Below are 22,839 nucleotides of genomic sequence, written 5' to 3'. Positions count from 1 at the left end.
TATGCAAACTGGGGTTTCTGCTCTTCAATTAATTGACCAGTTTATCTTATCTAAGTTTAAGGGTTCAGCCACAAACAATTGTAACATATATATGAAGAAAATGCATAAGGTTCAAGCTTGACCCTCAAATTTGTATTTAAAATTGAACATCTTTAGCTACCATTTGAATTGTTTTCAATTATGGAATATTTAGATTGATTTAGAGCATAATCAATTCCATATGTATTTTAAGTAACTGAAAATCAAAAAACCTTATATGTAAAGATTTTGCTCTAAAGCAATTTAAATGTTCTATAATTGAAAACAAGGCAAATTCATCATTTGTTTTTAATTTCATTCACGAGTTACAAAATTGTCTTTTATGCCAACCTCAGCATTGTTTGGTTACTTCTGTCTATGGCAAAGTGAGTTCAATTTTTACACCAAGCCATTCATCAAAAATTTAAACAGAAACGACCCCTTTAAATGATTAGATATAACAGATTATGTTCACTTAAATTTGTGTTGTAATTTTAAGAGTAATAGAAGCTTTAAAATCATATATGAGCCTTGCCCTGGGAAACAGGTTGAATGCGTAAAGAGTTTGACTCCAATCAGGGACACCACTTACCGCCTAAACTGGATTTTGCTAAGAACATATTTCTTTAAAACAAAAATTCTATAAAAGCGGAAAGTGTTGTCCCTGATTAGCCTGGTTATTACTGCAAGGTTCATGTATAATAGAACAACCAGCAGCAGCTGCATGTTGGCTGTTGGGCAGTTGGCATCCACTATTATTACATCTGCTCACTATTTCAAGGCAATTTAAGTTGAATCTTCATGAAAGTTGTCAATTATGTTTGTGGGCAGAATATTGTGTACAAGTTTAGTAAGAAGCCAGATTCTCTGTACTTGTTTAATGAAGAAAAAATGACCAGTAAACATGTGTGCCAATGTACTCACAATCAATCTAAACCAGTCTTCTAACTGGGTGTATTTTGTTGGCATTCTCGTTCTTAATTTTTTTTATGTCCCCCACTATAGTAGTGGGGGACATATTGTTTTTGCCCTGTCTGTTGGTCTGTCTGTTGGTCTGTCTGTTTGCGCCAACTTTAACATTTTGCAATGACTTTTGCTATATTGAAGATAGCAACTTCATATTTGGCATGCATGTGTATCTCATGAAGCTGCACATTTTGAGTGGTGAAAGGTCAAGGTCAAGGTCATCCTTCAAGGTCAGAGGTCAAATATATGTGGCCAAAATCGCTCATTTTATGAATACTTTTGCAATATTGAAGATAGCAACTTGATATTTGGCATGCATGTGTATCTCATGGAGCTGCACATTTTGAGTGGTGAACAGTCAAGGTCAAGGTCATCCTTCAAGGTCAGAGTCATCCTTCAAGGTCAGAGGTCAAATATATGTGGCCCAAAACGCTTATTTTATGAATACTTTTGCAATATTGAAGATAGCAACTTGATATTTGACATGCATGTGTATCTCATGGAGCTGCACATTTTGAGTGGTGAAAGGTCAAGGTCATCCTTCACAAGGTCAAGGTCATCCTACAAGGTCAAACATCATATAGGGGGACATTGTGTTTCACAAACGCATCTTGTTTGTCTATGAATTGCCTGATAAAATGCGACTTGTCTGAGCATAAATGCCATCAGTATTTATGCAATCGGCGTAATTTTCCTGACAGTTTATACAGTTTTAAGTTTACTGTCACATTGCAAAACAGTGTTATATTGTCTTGAATAGTTTATGGCCTGTGTGGATGCTATATTTTTAAATCTTTTTCTATAAAGAAGGAATGTAGTTGACACTTGTTCCTAGTTTCATTCCATCGTTCCTCAAAAAGTTGTAACTCTGTTGCTCTGGTATCTTCAATACCATTGAGTAATTAAATGGTAATTACATTGAATGCGTTTTAATTCCCTTTTATTATTTTTTAATTTGAGTAACAATGCTATGAAGTTAAATTTTATTTACACTTGGATGTATTATGAATATTGCTGGGCCAAGTGTGAGGTTGAGCGCTTCAAAACCCGTTTAAACCCCCAATGCTTTGCATTGACCGTTCCAAGGCGGTGACCCCAGCTTTATTCTTATTTGGGTTTTTGTTGTTTTGTATTGTGCTGTTTTGTACTGTTTGGGCAATCGGTCACTTGCCTTAAATAAAGGACCTACTAATTGTTTATAATAATAATTCAATACTACTCCAGCAGCTGAAGTTTATACTGTGTCTAATTTAATGTCAAATGGTGACTTGTTGTCAAGGTTGGACCTTGCAGTAAATATAAGAATGACCTGCTGATGCAACTAGATATTCACTTCGTTGATATTTGATTTCAGAGGACATCCTTCCTGAAAACCTCGCTGAGTGCGACTGTGCCATACGTGACCCTTCAGTGAAATGAGATTCCAGGTGGAATGTCAAACAGGTACTACTCAGGTCTCCAGCAATAGCCTCAGCCTTGGACGCAGGTTCATGATGCACCCATGGCCTTACTTATTTCTGAACATCTCAATCTCACAGCAATTGATGTGAATTAATGATAATAAGACTCCACAAACCATGTTTTGGAGAGGGTATATTGGAGTCAATGTTCTGTAAGTTGTTTAGTCAAGGCGGCATTTTTTGCATATATTATAAAAAGATTTGTATCAAATCTAAATTTCTCTAAGGATTAAATTGGAACTTAAATTGTGTGAAACAGTTGAACAGTAAGTGATAAGTGGTGATTTTGTTGCATGCAAAGCCCCATCGTTTCATTGGCCAAGTCACACTTTTACCCAGTATTATTTTACTTTCAGTATCTCACCATACATGGGAAATCAGAAGATATGAAACTTATATTCTAATCAGGGTTTTAACTAAAATTTTGCCCACTGTTGCGCTGTAACCTATATGCAATTCTGGGTTATAACTAACATTGTGTCCACAGTTGCGCAAAGTTGATTGAATAGTAGTTTCTAAAAACAAATAAAGCATAGTCACTTGCATCCCTTGTAATCAATCATGTTCATGAAGGAGCCATTTTGAAATATTATAATGCATTTTGACAAATTGCTAAGTATATGTCTTTTAGCGTATCTTGTTAAGTGTTTGGCAGTACCAAGCCACGTCGAGGCAGCAGCAAAAACAACAGTAGCAGTCTAGTAAGCTGTCTTACACGTTTGAGCTACCTAGTTGTAGCAGTTTTCAGAAACATTGTCACAATATGGATTGTTTTAATAAAACCTAATGGAGTTATAGAGCATAATTACTGATTCGCGTGTAAGATCGTACTTTCGTCAACAACACTGATGCAAAGCATGACAGCTAATACAAGTATTAATGCACAAACTAAAGTATGAATTTCTTGATAATTTAATTTATTCGCAAACATTAGTTTCAAAACATATTTAAGCATATCGATATTTTTTACTTTGCTTAAATTTATTGTTTGATTTTTATCACTTTGCCTCTCTTTTCCTAACCAGGTCAAGGGTCACCCCGCAACGTTCAGTGCCTAGCTACCTATTTGCCACGGTCTGTTGCAAAGTCCACTCAACATGGATTGTTTAAATAAAACAAATGGAGTTAAAGAAGATATTTGCTGATTCCTGTGTATGATCTTAATTGTATATGAAACAATACATGAACAACACTGACGCATAGGAAAGGTAGCTAATACAAGTATTCATGCACAAATTAATGAATGTATTTCTTTATAATTTTTAGTCATTATCAAATATTCGTTTCCAAACATATTTAAGCATATTGATATTGTTATGCCGTATAACAAAATAAAACAAAGGGTTCATTCAAAATTTCTAATTTTACTTTCAATTTCAGTTTCATTATTATTTTCATTACAACAAAAGCAAATATCCAAAAAATATCATATACAATGTACAATCAATAATAAAATATTCGTACCTGCATCTTATTCTGTATCATAATATTTTTCTTGTTTGAATATTATACCTTAACCGGATGTTTTTCGTTTAAATCTGTATTCCAAACTGATACTTGTGTACTTTTGAATCCTCTATTTATACTTTTTCGGGCATGACGTCACTGACAAGTGACAACCGTTAGAGTAAAATATATACCAATAAACGTAATGTGAAATGGTGGATTTATTGAATGAATGAGAATCAAGTTTGAACAATAATATCATACAAATACAATGACAAAAACGTAAGTTAAGCAATATACATCAATGGAAATCAATAAATATGATGTTTATAAATATAAATTTGTTTAGATAATAAGCATTTTAATTTAATAAGGAGTGTTTGTTTACATTACACCATGTATTATGGAATGGCCAATGGGAGGAGTAACGGCCTAGCAATATATTGACTATGCTTTGATTTATTGTTTGATTTAATCACTCTGCCATTCTCTTACTTACCAGGTTGACGGTCGCCCAAAACCACCCAGTGTCTTGCGATGAAAACCTTGCCCTTGTACACACCTAATGGTCAGGTTGACGATCACTTGGGCTTAGATAGTCACTGCAGTAAGAACGTGTAAGATTTTAAAGGGACTTGTTCACAGATTTTATGAGTACTTTGACTGACCCGAATGACATAACTAAAGCACATTTAAAAGTGGCTACATATAACTACACAGTGTATACCAAAATTTTGCAGTATGTTATTGTAAATTGCTTTTACTGCTTTTGATACATAATAATATCAATAATCTCAGTTTAGAACCTAAAAGAAGGCAGCTTTTATGATTTTTATGTCCCCCACTATAGTAGTGGGGGACATATTGTTTTTGCCCTGTCTGTTGGTCTGTCTGTCTGTTTGCGCCAACTTTAACATTTTGCAATAACTTTTGCTATATTGAAGATAACAACTTCATATTTGGCATGCATGTGTATCTCATGAAGCTGCACATTTTGAGTGGTGAAAGGTCAAGGTCAAGGTCATCCTTCAAGGTCAGAGGTCAAATATATGTGGCCAAAATCGCTCATTTTATGAATACTTTTGCAATATTGAAGATAGCAACTTAATATGTGGCATGCATGTGTATCTCATGGAGCTGCACATTTTGAGTGGTGAAAGGTCAAGGTCATCCTTCAAGGTCAGAGGTCAATTATATGTGGCCAAAATCGCTCATTTTATGAATACTTTTGCAATATTGAAGATAGCAACTTGATATTTGGCATGCATGTGCATCTCATGGAGCTGCTCATTTTGAGTGGTGAAAGGTCAAGGTCATCCTTCAAGGTCAGAGGTCAAATATATGTGGCCCAAATCGCTTATTTTATGAATACTTTTGCAATATTGAAGATAGCAACTTGATATTTGGCATGCATGTGTATCTCATGGAGCTGCACATTTTGAGTGGTGTAAGGTCAAGGTCAGCCTTCACAAGGTCAAGGTCATCCTACAATGTCAAACATCATATAGGGGGACATTGTGTTTCACAAACACATCTTGTCTTTTTTTTAATTTTGTATATTTATTACTTTAGGTTATTCCATAAACTGTGTTGATGTGGTTTTAATAATGTTTGAAAAATGATATTGAAAACTCGATGATCAAGCTATTTTATATTGTTCCATCTGTATTTGTAAACAAAATGACTGCAGAACAGGGCATCACTAAGTAAATCTATTAACATTAACCTTTAAATTTGTATTTTTTACATTTTTAACCAGGTTTTCCGAAGGAAAAAACTGGTTATTAGATTGGCGAATGCCGGCGGGCTGGCTGGCGGGCGGGCGGAACAAGCTTGTCCGGGCCATAACTATGTTGTTCATTGTCAGATTTTAAAATCATTTGGCACATTTGTTCACCATCATTGGACGGTGTGTCGCGCGAAATAATTACGTCGATATCTCCAAGGTCAAGGTCACACTTTGAGTTCAAAGGTCAAAAATGGCCATAAATGAGCTTGTCCTGGCCATAACTATGTCATTCATTGTGAGATTTTAAAATCATTTGGCCAATTGTTCACCATCATGAGACGGTGTGTCGCACGAAAGAATCACGTCAATATCTCCAATGTCAAGGTCGCCACGACTAAAAATAGATTTAAAAAAAAAAAAACTTACAAAGGGGGGTAATTTTGTTTGTTCATTTCAAAAGTTCAGTTTGAGTTTTCTCCCTTTATCAGATTTTTTTTCACAATGAAAACCTGGTTTTGTGACAATTTTGTCCCTTGTTGTATTTGTCAAAATGACAATAAAACAGGGCATCAACCGAACCATCTATCTGCATTAACATTTTCATTTAAATATTTCTCAATCACTCACAGTAAACAGAATTTCTACAGAAAGAAAAAAACCAGAACAGGACTATATCTTTAAACATTTCCCTTAAAATAGTGTATTTTATCATCATTTTCAATAAAGAAGATGACTTCACAATAGGACATCCGAGACTGCAATGACGAAATGAGTGTCCTCACTTCAGCAGTGGAAGCCAATACACAATACACAATACGAGAGTTTCCAGCGGCTTACCTTATCTGGTATGTATGGGTTTAATTTAAACCTAATTATTATATGATTTAGTTAGGTAAGAATATATATGTATATACTTTAAATATAGATTTAATATTATTCACTGAAGTAAAAATCTGAGAACAATTATAACAATATTTGTGTTCAACATCAGTCAGCCAGTAAATTATTTTTTATCCCCGCCGAAAAAAAAATCGGAGGGGATATAGTATTAGTGTCCGTCCGTCCGTCTGTGTGTCTGTGCGTCCGTCCTTCTGCCGGAAACTTTGTCCAGAGCATAACTCCAAATCTATTCAATGGATTTACTTTAAACTTAGAATATAAACTGATGGCAACTAGGAGAATTGCAGTGACCAAGAACCATAACTCTGTCTACCTAGGTTTTTGAATTATCTCCCCTTTTATATAATTTTAAAGTAAAATTTTGACCGGAGCATAACTCTAAATTTACTGAAGGGATTTACTTTAAACTTGAAATCTAAACAGATGGCAAGTAGGGAAAGTGCAGTGACTAAGAACCAGAACTATATCCACCTTAGATTTTGAATTATCTTCCTTTATTTAATTTCAAAGTAAATTTTTGTCCGGAGCATAACTCTTAATTTACTGAAGGGATTAACGTGAACCTTGAAATATAAACAGATGGCAAGTAGCAGAAGTGCAGTGACTAAGAACCATAACCAGAGCTCCAGATAAGGTTTTTGTGAAATTCTTAAATTACTACCAGATTTTCAAAAAGAATTATTAACTCTGAAATTTTATTCTTAACATTACTACTAAGTTTTGGAAAATAAATCTTATTTTTTCTAAATGACCTAAGAATAAATAATAATGGTTATTTTCATGCAAAATAATAAAAATAAACATACTAGCAACTTTATTTATACGAGCTCAACAGTGTCTTTTCAGCATTATACAATTTTATTTTTCAAATACCTTCAGATGCCCAAACTGTGCTTAGAAGGCATGCCTTAGATGAATTTTTACATATTTCACAATTAAAACGGGTCTCCCCTTCAATCTTTTCAACGATTAGCCACGGGACTTGTCCCTTCCACTCGTTCAATGTTTTTTTTTGTGTTTAAGTTTGGACCCGTCGTGTCGCGTTTTTGTTTAGCTTTTCCGACTGTGTCGGCAACTGAACATACAACATCGTATAAGATCTTTTCTATAATGTCTTTCTAAACATTTAACTTCGGCTCACTTTGCGTACAATATGTTAAAAGGGTGTTTTTGGACGCTTTGCAGTTTTATAGGACGCTCTCTGGGCTCCGCCATTGTTTTTTGACAGATAGACTGTAAACGCCGCTTTTATTGGAAAAAATGCGCTTTGTTAAACAAACCCAATAACCATTCTATATAAGCACCGCAAAGAATCTTCAATACGCGAAAAGTACTCAATAAAAATCGATACAAACCGATGTAAAAATAATATTCGTAACTTGATTTTGTAATTCTTAATTGTACGACAAGATTTTAAAATAAATACGTAACGGACTTGAAAATAATTCGTAATTACGAAAATACGACCCTTATCTGGAGCTCTGCCATAACTCTATCTACCTTAGTTATGGAATTATCCCCCTGTATTTAATTTCAAAGCAACTTTTTGTCCGGCGCATAACTCTGAATCTACTGAAGGTATTAACTTGAAACTTAAAAAAATAAACAGATGGCAAGTGTGAGAAGGGCACTTACTAAGAACCATAACTCTATCTACCTTAGTTTTTGAATAACCTCCTTTTATTTTATTTAAAAGTAAATTGTTGTCTGGAGCATAACTCTAAATCTACTGAAGGGATTTACTTGAAACTAGAAATATAAACAGATGGCAAGTAACAGAAGTGCAGTGAGTATGATCCATAACTCTTTCGGCAGTAGTTTTTTAATTATCTCCCTTTATTAGCCGGATTTTTTTCGAAAAAATCTCGGCTTATAGATTGATGTTGTCGGGCGGGCGGGGGGGCGGGCGGGGGGTGGCGGCGTGCTCGAAAATGTTAAAGTTCTTATTTCATGGTATAACTTTGGTATGCTTGGACCTAGAGTCTTCAAACTTGACATGAAGGTTGGCCAGGATTAACAGATGACCACTGGTCATTTCAAGGTCATTCATTTGAAGGTCAAGGTCACTGTGACCTTCAATATAAAAAATGTTAAAGTTGTTATAACTTTGGTATGCTTGGACCTAGAGTCTTGAAACTTGACATGAAGGTTGGCCATAACTAGTTAGTAACCACTGGTCATTTCAAGGTCATTCATTTGAAGGTCAAGGTCACTGTGACCTTGAATGTAAAAATGTTAAAGTTCTTATTTCATGGTATAACTTTGGTATGCTTGGACCTAGAGTCTTCAAACTTGACATGAAGGTTGGCCAGGATTAACAGATGACCACTGGTCATTTCAAGGTCATTCATTTGAAGGTGAAGGTCACTGTGACCTTCAATATAAAAATGTTAAAGTTGTTATAACTTTGGTATGCTTGGACCTAGAGTCTTGAAACTTGACATGAAGGTTGGCCAGAACTAGTAAGTAACCACTGGACATTTCAAGGTCATTCATTTGAAGGTCAAGGTCACTGTGACCTTGAATGTAAAAATGTTAAAGTTGTTATAACTTTGGTATGCTTGGACCTAGAGTCTTGAAACTTGACATGAAGGTTGGCCAGAACTAGTAAGTAACCACTGGACATTTCAAGGTCATTCATTTGAAGGTCAAGGTCACTGTGACCTTGAATGTAAAAATGTTAAAGTTCTTATTTCATGTTATAACTTTGGTATGCTTGTACCTAGAGTCTTCAAACTTGAAATAAAGATTGGCCAGTACTAGAAGATGACCACTGGTCATTTCAATGTCATTCATTTGAAGGTCAAGGTCACTGTGACCTTAAATGTTAAAATGTTAAAATTGTAATAACTTTGGTATGCTTGGACATAGAGTCTTCAAACTTGACATGAAGGTTTGCAAGCACACTTAGATGACCACTGGTCATTTCAAGGTCATTCATTCTAAGGTCAAGGTCACTGTGACCTTGAATGTAAAAATGTTAAAGTTCTTATAACTTTGGTAGGTAAAAATGTTAAAGTTCTTATTCCATGTTATAACTTTGGTATGCTTGTACCTAGAGTCAAAAACACGAAAGGTACTTTCCTGTCATTTAAATCAAAAATCCGGCTTCAATGCGGTCATCTCCGACCGCGGAACTCTTGTTTTTTAAATTTATTTTTTTAAATTATTTGTTTTATATTCTATTTATATTTTTTAATTAAATTTTATAGTACATATTTTAGCTTTTCAATTTTTAATATCTCCCTTCATCTTATTTTACAATAATATTTTAATTTGAACAACGAAGAATTCACTGTAAAATAAATAGATGAGTTTAAGGAAAAATACAGTAACAAAGAACAGTAACTGTTTATAGTCCTCTTCTTTAATTACCTCACTTTCTTTTATTTCCTTATATTTTATTCTCTACAGCATATCTCAAACACTAAATAACTAATTGATCCTTGAAATATAAATTGATGGCACAGGTGCCATGTTTTACAAATATTATTCTACTCTCTAAAACAAATGTTGTCATACACGCAAACACATTTCGGCAGGGATTTGGCACTATTGTGACAAGGTCTTGTTTTTCTAAAAAATGCAAATGTGTGTCGAATATTAATAGGACATTGTGTTTGTCATAAATCAATTTAAAATATTAAATTAATATACAACAGTGCACTCATTCTGGCACGTTTTTTCCACCATACTTTTTGTCGGTTTGTAAGGATGCAATTAAAAAAAGTGTGTATCTGACTTTGCATCAGATCCCTATTAGAAATAGAGCCCTGCCTATAAAGAAACTAATCCAGTACCGACATGTGCACATGTCTTTTGCAATAAACAAGCTGTCATACTTGCAATTGTCTTTGGCGTATTCTCAGAAGAGTAACTATATCAATGTATTTAAGGTTAATTTTTACTTTAAAAAATAAAAGTGCGTAAATGTAAACCCTGTAAAGTCAAGTTATTTCAAAATAAAACACAAGTAAATTACTTTTAAACTGTGCTCACGTTAGTTTTTGTTATTGTACTGAAACATAGAAAACCTGGGTAGCAGAGCAATGAGTATGTCCCAGGAGCATTTGCAGTCATCGTCTCCAGATTATGAGTTTCCCATGCTCTACAACCCTCAGTCTATGAACATCATGCAGAGCGAACCTTGGGTTAGTTTTCCTTTTTCATGGCCTCACTTTCAGAGATTGGTGGGTGCATGTAGATTTACTCTTGTGTGTCAATACATCCTTCAATCCAGCTGTGGGTTTTTTTTGGTCGTGTGTGATCTAAAAAAGTATTGCTCCTAATGTGATAAAATCAGACATATTTACAATCATGTGAACTTGCCTTCTTGTTTATTATACCCCCACAAACGAAGTTTAGGGGGTATTTAGGATGAGCTAGTCTGTCGGTCGGTCGGTCTGTCTGTTGGTCCGTATTAAGTGTCTGCTTTCTAATTCAAGTTGTTTTCATCCGATCTTCACCAAACTTGGTCAGATGATGTCTAGGTCTAGTTCGAATATGGGTCATGCCAGGTCAAAACTAGGTCACGGGGTCACTTAGAGCATTTTAAAAATTGAGCATGGTGTCTAGTATGTTTTAAAAATTAAGCATGGTGTCCGCTCTCTTATTCAAGTAGTTTTCTTTTTTGTATTCCATTTTTAGCTCGACTATTATATATGAAATATATATAGTGGAGCTATCCTAATGAACCCTGCATCAGCGTTTCCGTTAGCGTGCATATGTTAACGTTTTCGTACTACCCCAATTATTTTCATTGTCCCTTGACTTATTGCTTTCATATTGTGCATACTAGTTTACCAACATGACCCCAACCTATTAACAAGAGCAGACAACTGTATCAAGCATTTTGACAGAATTATGGCCCCTTTTATACATGTACTTAGATAATTGAACATTTTGCTTAAATTGCCATAACTTCTTTATTTATGATCAGATTTTATTAATACTTTGACAAAACAACACTTACCTGAATACCACAACGGATTCCAATCAAACAAAACTTCACGCCCCAACCCAGAATCCCTGCCCCCGCCCCCCCCCCCCCCCCACATCCTCCATCCAAATTTTTTTTTTTTTCCTTTTTTTTAATTTTGAAAAATCATAAATGACCACACCCCACATTATACCCCCCTCTCACCCCCTACCCCCCCCCCCCCCAAAAAAAAATTGTTTTTCCTTTTTCTTTTTTTTTTTTGAAAGATCGTCTAATAAATGACCCCACCCCACATTATACCCCCCTCTCAACCCCCCTATCCCACCGAAACAATTTTTTTTCCTTTTTTTATTTTTGAAAGATCGTCTAATAAATTATTGAATATGAACAATTTCCCCAAGATGGCTTACGTTATACTGTCAAGCACTTGAATAGTCGAGCGCGTTGTTCTCTGACAGCTCTTGTTTATTTCCTTCGTAAACATAATACACCTAGCATATAACATAATACATAATATGTCAAATATACACACAATTAGTATGCTTTTTTCACAATGTATTACTATATAATGGTACATAGCATTGTTGATGACTATGATTGTTGTAGATAAAGCAGGTGTATTTTGCCTATTACATATTACTAGAAATACATACATTGAGCAAAATGTTTCACAAAGTTTTTTATATTACTTGTGATACATAGCATCTATGAAGACAATAGTTGGTGTGAAATGAATATGTTTGAAATAGTTTCAAACAATATTTAAAAGTTTGCAAAAATGGTGCACACGGGTCAATAAAGATTATAATACAAATATAAAAAAAGAAAGCAAAAAAGGGGTGTTTTGTTGCTTTAAGGTAGGTAAGTGAGTATGTTTAAAGATGTTTTTAGGGTAGGTGTATACATTGGGCATAACAAATGCCCAGCGAGTATTAAATATATGTAGTTTGTTTTGTGTTGTTGGGATTAATTCCTGGAGTTAAATTCTAGTATTAAAAATAGTATAAAAGTTTCTACTAGTGGTGTTGTTTTCTGCTGTTTGCATTTAAAGGGATCTTTTCACGCTTTGGTAAATTGACAAAATTGAAAAAAGTTGTTTCAGATTCGCAAATTTTCGTTTTAGTTATGATATTTGTGAGGAAACAGTAATACTGAACATTTACCATGGTCTAATATAGCCATTATATGCATCTTTTGACGATTTTAAAACCTAAAAATTATAAAGCGTTGCAACGCGAAACGATTGAATAATTTAGAGAGTTCTGTTTTTGTCGTTAAATTTTGTGAAACTACGAAGATTGCTTATATAACGTATAAAATACGTCAAATATGTGTACTCGGCGGAATAGCTCAGTAGGCTAAGGCGTTTTTACTTCAGGACTCTGGCAAGACTCCAGGGGTCACTGGTTCGAAATCTCGACCGGGCAATGTTCTTTTCCTTTTTTAAATTTTATTCTTGATTTTTTACTGGAGCTGTTACTATCCAATGTTTACATTTATCGATATAAAGCATTTAATGAATAAGTTAAAAAATGCCAAAATCTGTGAAAAGGCCCCTTTAAAGATAAAATATTTAGCCAACTATATTATGAAGTTAATGACATGTGAATTGTTTGCATCTGCAGCTAGGGTCAAATTACAAAATGATATAGTTGCATAATTTAGCTCCAAGTTTTCTAACGTTTCTAACTTGTCGTAAATAAAGTTTTTTATATCCATCCAAAACTTTTGAATAGGATGACAATCCCAGAATAAGTGAAAATTCGTTTCTGTGTGCATATTATAAAAATCACATAATGTTGATGGAACGAGATTGCATTTATGGACGAAAGAATTGTTTGGTAAAATGTGCATGAGGTATTTATATTGGAAGTTTCTAAGTTTGGTGTCAATAGTTAATTATGCCCCCCTTCGAAGAAGAGGGGGTATATTGCTTTGCTCATGTCGGTCGGTCGGTCCGTCCACCAGGTGGTTGTCAGATGATAACTCAAGAACGATTGGGCCTAGGATCATGAAACTTCATAGGTACATTGATAATGACTCGCAGATGACCCCTATTGATTTTGAGGTCACTAGGTCAAAGGTCACAGGTGAAGGTCACAGTTACTGGAAATAGGCATTTTAAGGATTTAGTATGGTTCAAACAAGGGAAACAACTACCGTTTATGCATGTTCTTTATGCCCCCCTTCGAAGAAGAGGGGGTATATTGCTTTGCTCATGTCTGTCGGTCTGTCGATCGGTCGGTCTGTCGGTCCGTCCACCAGGTGGTTGTCAGATGATAACTCAAGAACGCTTCGGCCTAGGATCATGAAACTTCATAGGTACATTGATCATGACTCGCAGATGACCCCTATTGAATTTGAGGTCACTAGGTCAAAGGTCAAGGTCACAGGTGAAGGTCACAGTTACAAGAAATTGGCATTTTAAGGATTTAGCATGGTTCAAACAAGGGAAACAACTACTGTTTATGCATGTTCTTTTTGTTACAGCATTTGCCTCCTTTGTAATATATTTAAATTTTACCAAATGTAAGGCTAACTGCATTTTTGTAATGCATTGTATCAACCACCACCACAACCACCACCACCACCACCACCACCGTTGTTCACAGTGACAAAAAACGTATTCACACAATGGCTGTTACTACAACTTATAGCCCATATAGGGGGGCATGCATGTTTTACAAACAGCCCTTGTTTGATTGGTTGGTTGAAGATGGTTCTTTGGTTAATGTTTTGATTATTCAGAGTTTCTTTCCATTTATCAAATTGTTTGAATACTTCTGGTTTTTGTTTTAGTATAAGTGCTTTATATACCATTTTGCAAGCTTTTGTATTTTCTGTTATTTCGTTAAGCTTGTTGCGGTGTGGTATAAATAATTTCGTTTTTTTTTAGGCTATATTCCATTCAACAGGTATGCTATTTACAATTTGATGGTATTTTATAAAGTCTGCATTATCTATTTCATAAAGGTTTATTATCTCTTGAAAACTGTAAAATGATCTTTTCCTGAAATCATATATATGTTCAATAAATTGAATACCTCTTTCGTACCATGTTTTTATAAAGAAAGTTTTATTTTCGTTTTTTATAAATGAGTTATTCCAGATAAGTTGTTTTTGTACAGATATTTCATCTTTTTCTAACGCAAAGCTAAGCCAACCACTCAGAATGTTTTTTAAGAATACGGATTTTATGTTAAGGTCTTTAACTTCCTTTTCATGATAGTTTGATTTAAAAATCAACGTTCCACCATAACTATTTAGCATATTGGTGTATAATTTGATCAGTTTTGAATCTGGTTGAAATATATATCTTTTTTAGCTCATCGATTTTTTTGAAAAAAAAAAGAGCTATTGTCATCACCTTGGCATCGGCATCGGCGTCCGGTTAAGTTTTGCGTTTAGGTCCACTTTTTTCAAAAAGTATCAATGCTATTGCATTCAAACTTGGTACATTTACTTACTATCATGAGGGGACTGGGCGGGCAAAGTTAGATAACTCTGGCATGCATTTTGACTGAATTATGTGCCCTTTTTATACTTAGAAAATTGAAAATTTTGGTTAAGTATGCGTTTAGGTCCACTTTTTCAGAAAGTATCAATGCTATTGCATTCAAACTTGGTACACTTACTTACTATCATGAGGTAACTGGGCAGGCAAAGTTAGATAACTCTGGCATGCATTTTGACAGAATTATGTGCCCTTTTAATACTTAGAAAATTGAAAATTTTGGTTAAGTTTTGTGTTTAGGTCCATTTTATTCCTTAAGTATCAAAGCTATTGCTTTCATACTTGCAACACTAACTAACTATCATAAGGGGACTGTGCAGGCAAAGTAATGTAACTCTGACTGGCATTTTGACAGAATTGTCTGCCCTTTTTATACTTAGAAAATTGAAAATTTGACTAAGTTTTGTGTTTAGGTCCACTTTATTCATACAGTATCAAAGCTATTGCTTTCATACTTGCAACACTTATTAACTATCATAAGGGGACTGTGCAGGCAAAGTTATGTAACTCTGACTGGCATTTGGACGTAATTATGGGCCCTTTATACTTAGAAAATGGAAAATTTGGCTAAGTTTTGTGTTTGGTCCACTTTACCACTAAAGTATCATAGATATTGCTTTCATACTTGGAACACTTGTAAACTATCATAAGGGTACAGTAAAAGGACAAGTTGCATAACTCTGGATGTCATTTTTACGGAATTATGGCCCTTTTTTGACTTAGTAACTTTGAATTTATGGTTAAATTTTGTGTTTCGATCCACTTTACTTCTTAAGTATCAAGGCTATTGCTTTCAAACTTCAAATACTTTCATGCTATCATGAGGTTACTGTACCTGGCAAGTTAAATTTTACCTTGACCTTTGAATGACCTTGACTCAAGGTAAAATTATTAAATTTTGCTAAAATTGCCATAACTTCTTTATTTATGATTAGATTTGATTGATACTTTGACAAAACTACTCTTACCTGACATACCACAATATACTCCACCCAAACCATCCCCTGTGCCCCCCCTCCCCCCCCCCTATTTTTTTTTTTAAGATCATCTCACAAATGACCACCACACCCTCACAATTTTTTTTTTAACGGTTAAAAGACACAACTATTATTTTTATTATTTTATGTTTGAAATACCGTCCTACCATCGCACCCAAGAATCCCCCCAACACCTCCCCTCCCCCCACCCGAATCCCCCCCACCCCTAAATTATTATTTTTTTTTTTTATTTTTTTTTTTTTTTTAAGATCATCTCACAAATTACCACCACACCCTCACACTATACCCCCCCCCCCCACCTCACCGGCTTCCCCCCCATTTTTTTCGCATTTTTGGAAGATAATGTAATAAATGTCCACACCCCCACACTGTACACCCCTCTTCACTCCACCCCTCCCTCCTTTGTGATTGAAAATGAGAGTCCCTTCACCTTTAAAAAGAAAATAGATGAGCGGTCTGCACCCGCAAGGCGGTGCTCTTGTTTCCAACTGGGTTTGAGGGATTTTAAGAATATTTCAATATCTAACATTTTTAAACCACCTTCGGCAGAATCCTGTGTGATTCGCTTTCTGGCAACTTGATCTGGTTTTTCGTACCACATAAATTTATATTTGAGATTATGTCTTGAGATGGGTTTGGTAAAACTGTTAATGCATATACAAGCTTGGGTATTGCACAAGTTTTCAACACTGTAATTTTTCCAATTAAAGATAGTTTCCTACGCTTCCATTGATTTAAACAAGTTTCAAAAGCATGAATTTTTCCCGGAATATTTAGTGACATTTCTACGGGATCGTTGCTAAATTCTATTCTTTAAGTTGAAACATGGTTGGAGCTCCAGATAAATTCTTTGTGTTTGCAAAATTCAATTTGACTATTTTTAAGTGCTCCTAGCTTAAGGATTTTACATTTATGCCTGTTTAATGTTAAACCAGATATTACTGCAAATGCTTCTATGATTTTTATTAATGTTTCGAATGATGTTCGAGAACCATCAAGTATGAAAGAGGCGTCATCAGCAAAAAGCGACTGTTTTAATTCTACATTATTAATTGTTATTCATTTGACTTGTGTGTTAAGTTCAATGTCTATCGACATCTGTCAATGCAAATAATGAAAAGGTAAGGAGATAAAGGACATCCTTGTCTGACCCCTCTTTGTATACTGAAAAAATCTGAAAAATGACCATTATTTGTAACGCGTGATGTTGCAGCTTTATAAAATAGCATTACCCACTATAAGGTATGCTCACTAAATCCAAAATGGCGAGGCATTTAAAGATAAATCCATGATCCATACTGTTGAAGGCTTTGTTAAAATCTGAAAAAATAGACTGTTTTCGTTACTTTCATCCATTAGTTCAATAATTCCATGCAAAAGTCTAACGTTCTCGCCATTATATCTTCCTTTGATAAATCCTGTTTGATTTACACTGGTTATATCATTTAAATGAGGTTTTATACGATTGGCAATGGATTTTGTAGCTATTTTGTATTCAACGTTAAGAAGCGAGATGGGCCTCCAGTTATCATTCAAAAGGGTGTCCTTTCCGGTCTTAGGTAGTAAAGTAATTATGCTTTGTTTTTGCAATTCTGTTAGATTATTGGTGTCTAAAGAATAGTTTAGAGAATTAACGACATATTGCTTAATATAATTCCAAAATATTTTGTAAATTTCTGCAGATATGCCATCTGATCCTGGACTTTTATTGTTTTTTCATGTTTAGCAGTGCTTTAGCGTATTCATACTCTGATAGGTATTTTTGTTCATTTTGCGTTTGTTCTGGGTTTATTTTATTGCAGATATTGGTATAGAAACGTTCATGATTGTTTATATCTATATTGTGTCTTTTTTATAAAGATTTTCATAAAATTTGGCAGTGTTTTAATATTTTTTTTTGATCTTGTATTACGGCATTATTATTAGTTTTTAGTTGTTCAAGTAGTTTTCATCAGAGCTTCTTCAAACTTTGTCAGAAGTTGTTGCTATATGATGTTTAGTTCAAGTTCGAACATGGGCCTTGCCGGGTCAAAAACTAGGTCACCGGGTCACTTAGTGCATTTTAAACATTGAGCATGGTGTGCGCTTTTTTGTGAAGACAACATGCAAAATAACCTGTGTCAATGCAGCATGTGGGGGTATTCGTCAAAGCTCTAGTATTGGTTCATTTATTTCATAGTAGTGAAGTTTTCAGTCAAAAGTAAAATGTGGTTGCATCGGTTGCCTTTTGCTTACCTCACACATACATCTCAGTAAAACTCTTCTCCAACACGTTTTATTTGCTATTGGCTTGTTGGCCCTTTCTTATTGTTATTAATGATTAGGTTATATTTTTCCAATGGAAGAAATGTATGTTTCTCAAATATCAACCCATATTTCCTGATTGATGGTGAGCTTTATAGTTAGTTGGTAATAAAGTGGTTATGATTAACTTTTAATGTAACTCAATGTATAAAAGTGCTATTCTTGTTCTTGTTTATCATTGGTAACACACATACAATGAACAACTGACATTAACTGTTATGAATCTTTCTTTTTTCAGAGGTCCCTTGACACAATTAAACCAGCAAATCAGGAGGACAGCCTGTTGCTACCGTTGTTATCATATTAACCCCATACCGAAGAAGCTCAGAGATATAAATGCTGTTTAAGATGTGCTAGTCTCTACATACCCCGTGTCTGGTGTGAACATGTTCAATTGAAGGTCTCTACATACCCCATGTCTGATGTGAACATGTACAATTGAAGGTCTCTACATACCCCATGTCGGGTGTGAACATGTACAATTGAAGGTCTCTACATACCCCATGTCTGGTGTGAACATGTACAATTGAAGGTCTCTACATACCCCATGTCTGGTGTGAACATGTACAATTGAAGGTCTCTACATACCCCATGTCTGGTGTGAACATGTACAATTGAAGGTCTCTACATACCCCATGTTTGGTGTGAACATGTACAATTGAAGGTCTCTACATACCCCATGTCGGGTGTGAACATGTACAACTGAAGGTCTCTACATACCCCATGTCTGGTGTGAACATGTACAATTGAAGGTCTCTGCATACCCCATGTCTGGTGTGAACATGTACAATTGAAGGTCTCTACATACCCAATGTCGGGTGTGAACATGTACAGTTGAAGATCTCTACATACCCCATGTCTGGTGTGAACATGTACAATTGAAGGTTTCTACATACCCCATGTCTGGTGTGAACATGTACAATTGAAGGTCTCTACATACCCCATGTCTGGTGTGAACATGTACAATTGCAGGTCTCTGCATACCCCATGTCGGGTGTGAACATGTACAATTGAAGGTCTCTGCATACTCCATGTCTGGTGTGAACATGTACAATTGAAAGTCTCTACATACCCCATGTCTGGTGTGAACATGTACAACTGAAGATCTCTACATACCCCATGGCCTGTGTGAACATGTACAATTGAATGTCTCTCTATATACCTCATGTCAGGTGTGAACATATACAATTAAAGGTCTGTACATACCCCATATCTGGTGTGAACATGTACAATTGAAGGTCTCTACGTACCCCATGTCCGGTGTGAACATGTACAATTGAAGGTCTCTACATACCCCATGTCTGGTGTGAACATGTACAATTGAAAGTATCTACATACCCCGTTCCGGTGTGAACATGTACAATTGAAGGTCTCATCTTTGAAATAGGGACAGGTGGAAAATTAATGAATTGACTTTACATGTAATATAGAGGTGGTAGTTACACACATTGTTTAGACAGGTGGATAATTTTAATGCTAAGGCTTTGATACTCTTAAGTGTGCCCATTAGTGTCAGGTGTTTTTGTCAAGCATCTTGTTTATTATCTTAGTATTTCAAGACAATATTGATTAATTTTAGACAAAATCATTTAATCTTCTTTAAATTGTCTATTCTGTATTTACTACCAGTTATTTATTAATTTGCTTGAACATGATTTAAGAATGACTTTTTTGTTGCTTAAAATGCTTTATATGTTTTAAAACTGAGCATTTAAAAACGAAAATATAGGATGTGGAAATAATGTCTGAAGTTATGATAATTATTTTTTGTTTTTGTAAAGTTAATTATGCTTTATATGTTTGCGTATAGACGACCAGATTAACCTGACCAAGAATCCTTGATCAATGTGTATATCGGTCACTTCATTTGTCATTTGTATATAGAGCGATTGCGAAATGATTGTATTGTTAATGAAAATAATGCGTTTATTGTTGCCATTTTGATTTTCGCTGTTAACATGTATTTATACAAACAATTTTCATCATGTACATCTTTTAGGTGCCAGATAATAAAAAAAACATTGCTTGTGGGAATGCTCATTTAAAACTTTCTTAATGATACAGAACAACACATTCTGAAGAGGCTAATATGCTTTAGGCAATAGGAACATCTTGTTACTAGTATATGTAATGCCTTTCACTAAATAAAGTCAAGCAACTATCGAAAGATTGGTTTAACTTTATTTTGCATTATCTTAAGAAAAATTAATATATTCAACTTGGAAATCGGTCAATTTCAAATCAAGCGAGAATGATGAATATTTGTACGCAAGATAAGGGATGTTTTTGCTTGAAAAAAAGTGGTATCCCTTGTAAGATAATGATTCTGTTCATCTCTCAACATAAGTGGCTTAATAAAGCTTTAAAAAATATGACACACTTAATACTCAGCCATCTGTTTGTATTGGGGTTTTGTGGAATACTTACTTAACTAATATACGTCTGTTCAATGAATTAATAGTTATGGTACAATATGATACTCATTGTTAAAAAATATGTGTAATAAAAATATAATGGCATTTATTTGAAATCATAAAATTTAGTTTTCCATACAATGCTTACAGTTTTGCAATTGCGACGATAAAGTAAATGTTCTGCTCAAAATGTCTGTTAAAGACATGTGTATATTGTAGCAATTATATTGTACTTGTATTTATATTTAACATGATATTAATTGATTTATGGCTGATGATAGCGGCAGTTTACTAGTTGTGTAACAATTTGTTTCACTCGATCATCAGACCATATTTCCTTAAAAATGTGATTGTTCATAATGAACTGTAATTGAATGCATGAAACATTGTTGTTCTGTTGCTTAACAGCTGAAAATAGCTTGATGTTTGTTAATTGTATGAAATGTTTCAAATAAATCATATTGATACATAGAAAATAAAATTACATTATTCGTTAATTTGAATGCATATCAAACAATTGTTACCATACAAGCATATTTGTGTTGAACTTAATTGATACTTTGAGATGCAATTTTTACAATAATGTATAAATATTTTCATCTATTCCAAATGAACATTTTGCATTCGTTAATATAGGGTTTATATATACTTTATAAAAACTTATTAAATGCTTTATATAAATTGATTGTGTACCTCATATTGATTAAAGACTCTCTTATTTATTGCACAGTTGTGTGTGCATATGTCTGACTTATGTCTATATAGTCCTTAAAGTTAAATTACTGCAAATAGTATTTTAATAATGTTAAAATATTTATCTAAACTATAACCAGGTTATCTGTTAAATTAAGTTTCATACATTTGCATCGTCTAGCTAATTGAAGTGTTTATATTCTCGCCTACATGCAGTGTATGGTTTAGACAAAGCACATTACACAACTCATGTTGTTTTATCCATCATTACTAACCAGTGTTTAGTCCGTAGAAGTTAACGTATACTAAATATTTCGGTTGTGCAATGCTTTGCTCTCTAAATAAATCAACACCATTTATTGATTTTCTATGTGGGCACTTGAATTCCCATGACTTTATTTGTGAATATTTCTTTTAATGTGCGGTAGGGAAAACATTGTCTGCTTGAAGGTTTAGAAACTTAATGTTGGCATCTTGAAAGATGGCAGAAAACATTTTACTGCAGAGTAGCTGTGAAAAGATGTATGTTGAACAATGTAAGACAGAACTGCACGCAAGATATGTCATGCATTCGATATGCATGAACTATCTTTTTTAATTAATTTGGATCGGAATTATCTTTTAGAAATGGTATGGTTATAAGGGTCCCTATGTGCAAAATGTTGCATTTATTTTGTGTACAAGATATTGCTTAAACATTGAATTTGTTATGGAAATAATATAGTTTATGTGACTTAAAGAGATATACATGTTTATGTCAGTGATGTGTTTTGCTGATCCAAGTCTGTTCCTGCACACTATTTAAAGTAGATAACTACAAGTTATCTCATTTACTGTAAATGGGAATAGTATTGTACTGTGGAAAAGTGTTGCGAGTTCAAATAAAAATACTATGAACCGTTGTATTAGTACTATATTGGCTCCCCTATTGAAACTAGGGGACACATATTGATTTGGCCTATCCGTCCATTAGATTGCCGTCATACTTTGGTCGACATTGGTTTACAGTCAATATCTTAAAAACTATTCCGTTAAGAGCTTTCAAATGTCACATTGTGATTGGCGTTTGCGGAGATTTAATATCGTTTGATTTTGGATTTCTCAGGTAAAGTGTCAATGTCACAGGGGTCTCTAATGTGAAAATGGTATCAATGACTGGATTAAGACTTGAGCAAACCATCGTCTTTGCATTCAGTATAAACTTGACGTAACGTTAAGGATATCGCTTTAAGGAAAGACACCACTAAGACGTTTGCACACTTTTCATCATGGTGACAGAGACGTTATTGAGACGTCGTCATACATAATAATTTTACTAAATCATGCTGGTAAATCCTAAAATTTGATAACTTATGTGATGCAATTTGATGCTGACGAAGTCATGTCGCCAGAATAGCTGCATGCTATTGGTCAAAGCAAAATTTGCAAATGCAGACTACTCTCTGTTGATAACACAGT

The 22,839-nt window shown here is 34.4% G+C and overlaps 1 protein-coding gene across 1 annotated transcript in view; it reads left to right on the top strand.

Annotated features, from left to right (window-relative positions):
• The window catches only part of LOC127869128 (uncharacterized), a 291,724-nt gene extending 269,445 nt beyond the window's left edge, over nt 1-22,279 (top strand). Inside the window, exons 12-21 of the mRNA XM_052411458.1 lie at nt 2,339-2,427; nt 3,076-3,652; nt 4,393-4,507; nt 6,346-6,464; nt 10,549-10,670; nt 18,513-18,674; nt 18,719-18,938; nt 18,983-19,070; nt 19,159-19,290; nt 19,513-22,279. The gene's annotated coding sequence lies outside the window, so the exon portion shown is untranslated. The remainder of the gene's footprint in view (nt 1-2,338; nt 2,428-3,075; nt 3,653-4,392; nt 4,508-6,345; nt 6,465-10,548; nt 10,671-18,512; nt 18,675-18,718; nt 18,939-18,982; nt 19,071-19,158; nt 19,291-19,512) is intronic.
• The last annotated feature ends 560 nt before the right edge of the window (nt 22,280-22,839 follow it).

The sequence above is a fragment of the Dreissena polymorpha genome, chromosome 2, assembly GCF_020536995.1.
Source record: "Dreissena polymorpha isolate Duluth1 chromosome 2, UMN_Dpol_1.0, whole genome shotgun sequence".
NCBI lineage: Eukaryota > Metazoa > Mollusca > Bivalvia > Myida > Dreissenidae > Dreissena > Dreissena polymorpha.
The sequence above is the reverse complement of the archived record's forward strand: the minus strand, read 5'-3'. Positions and strand labels throughout refer to the sequence as shown.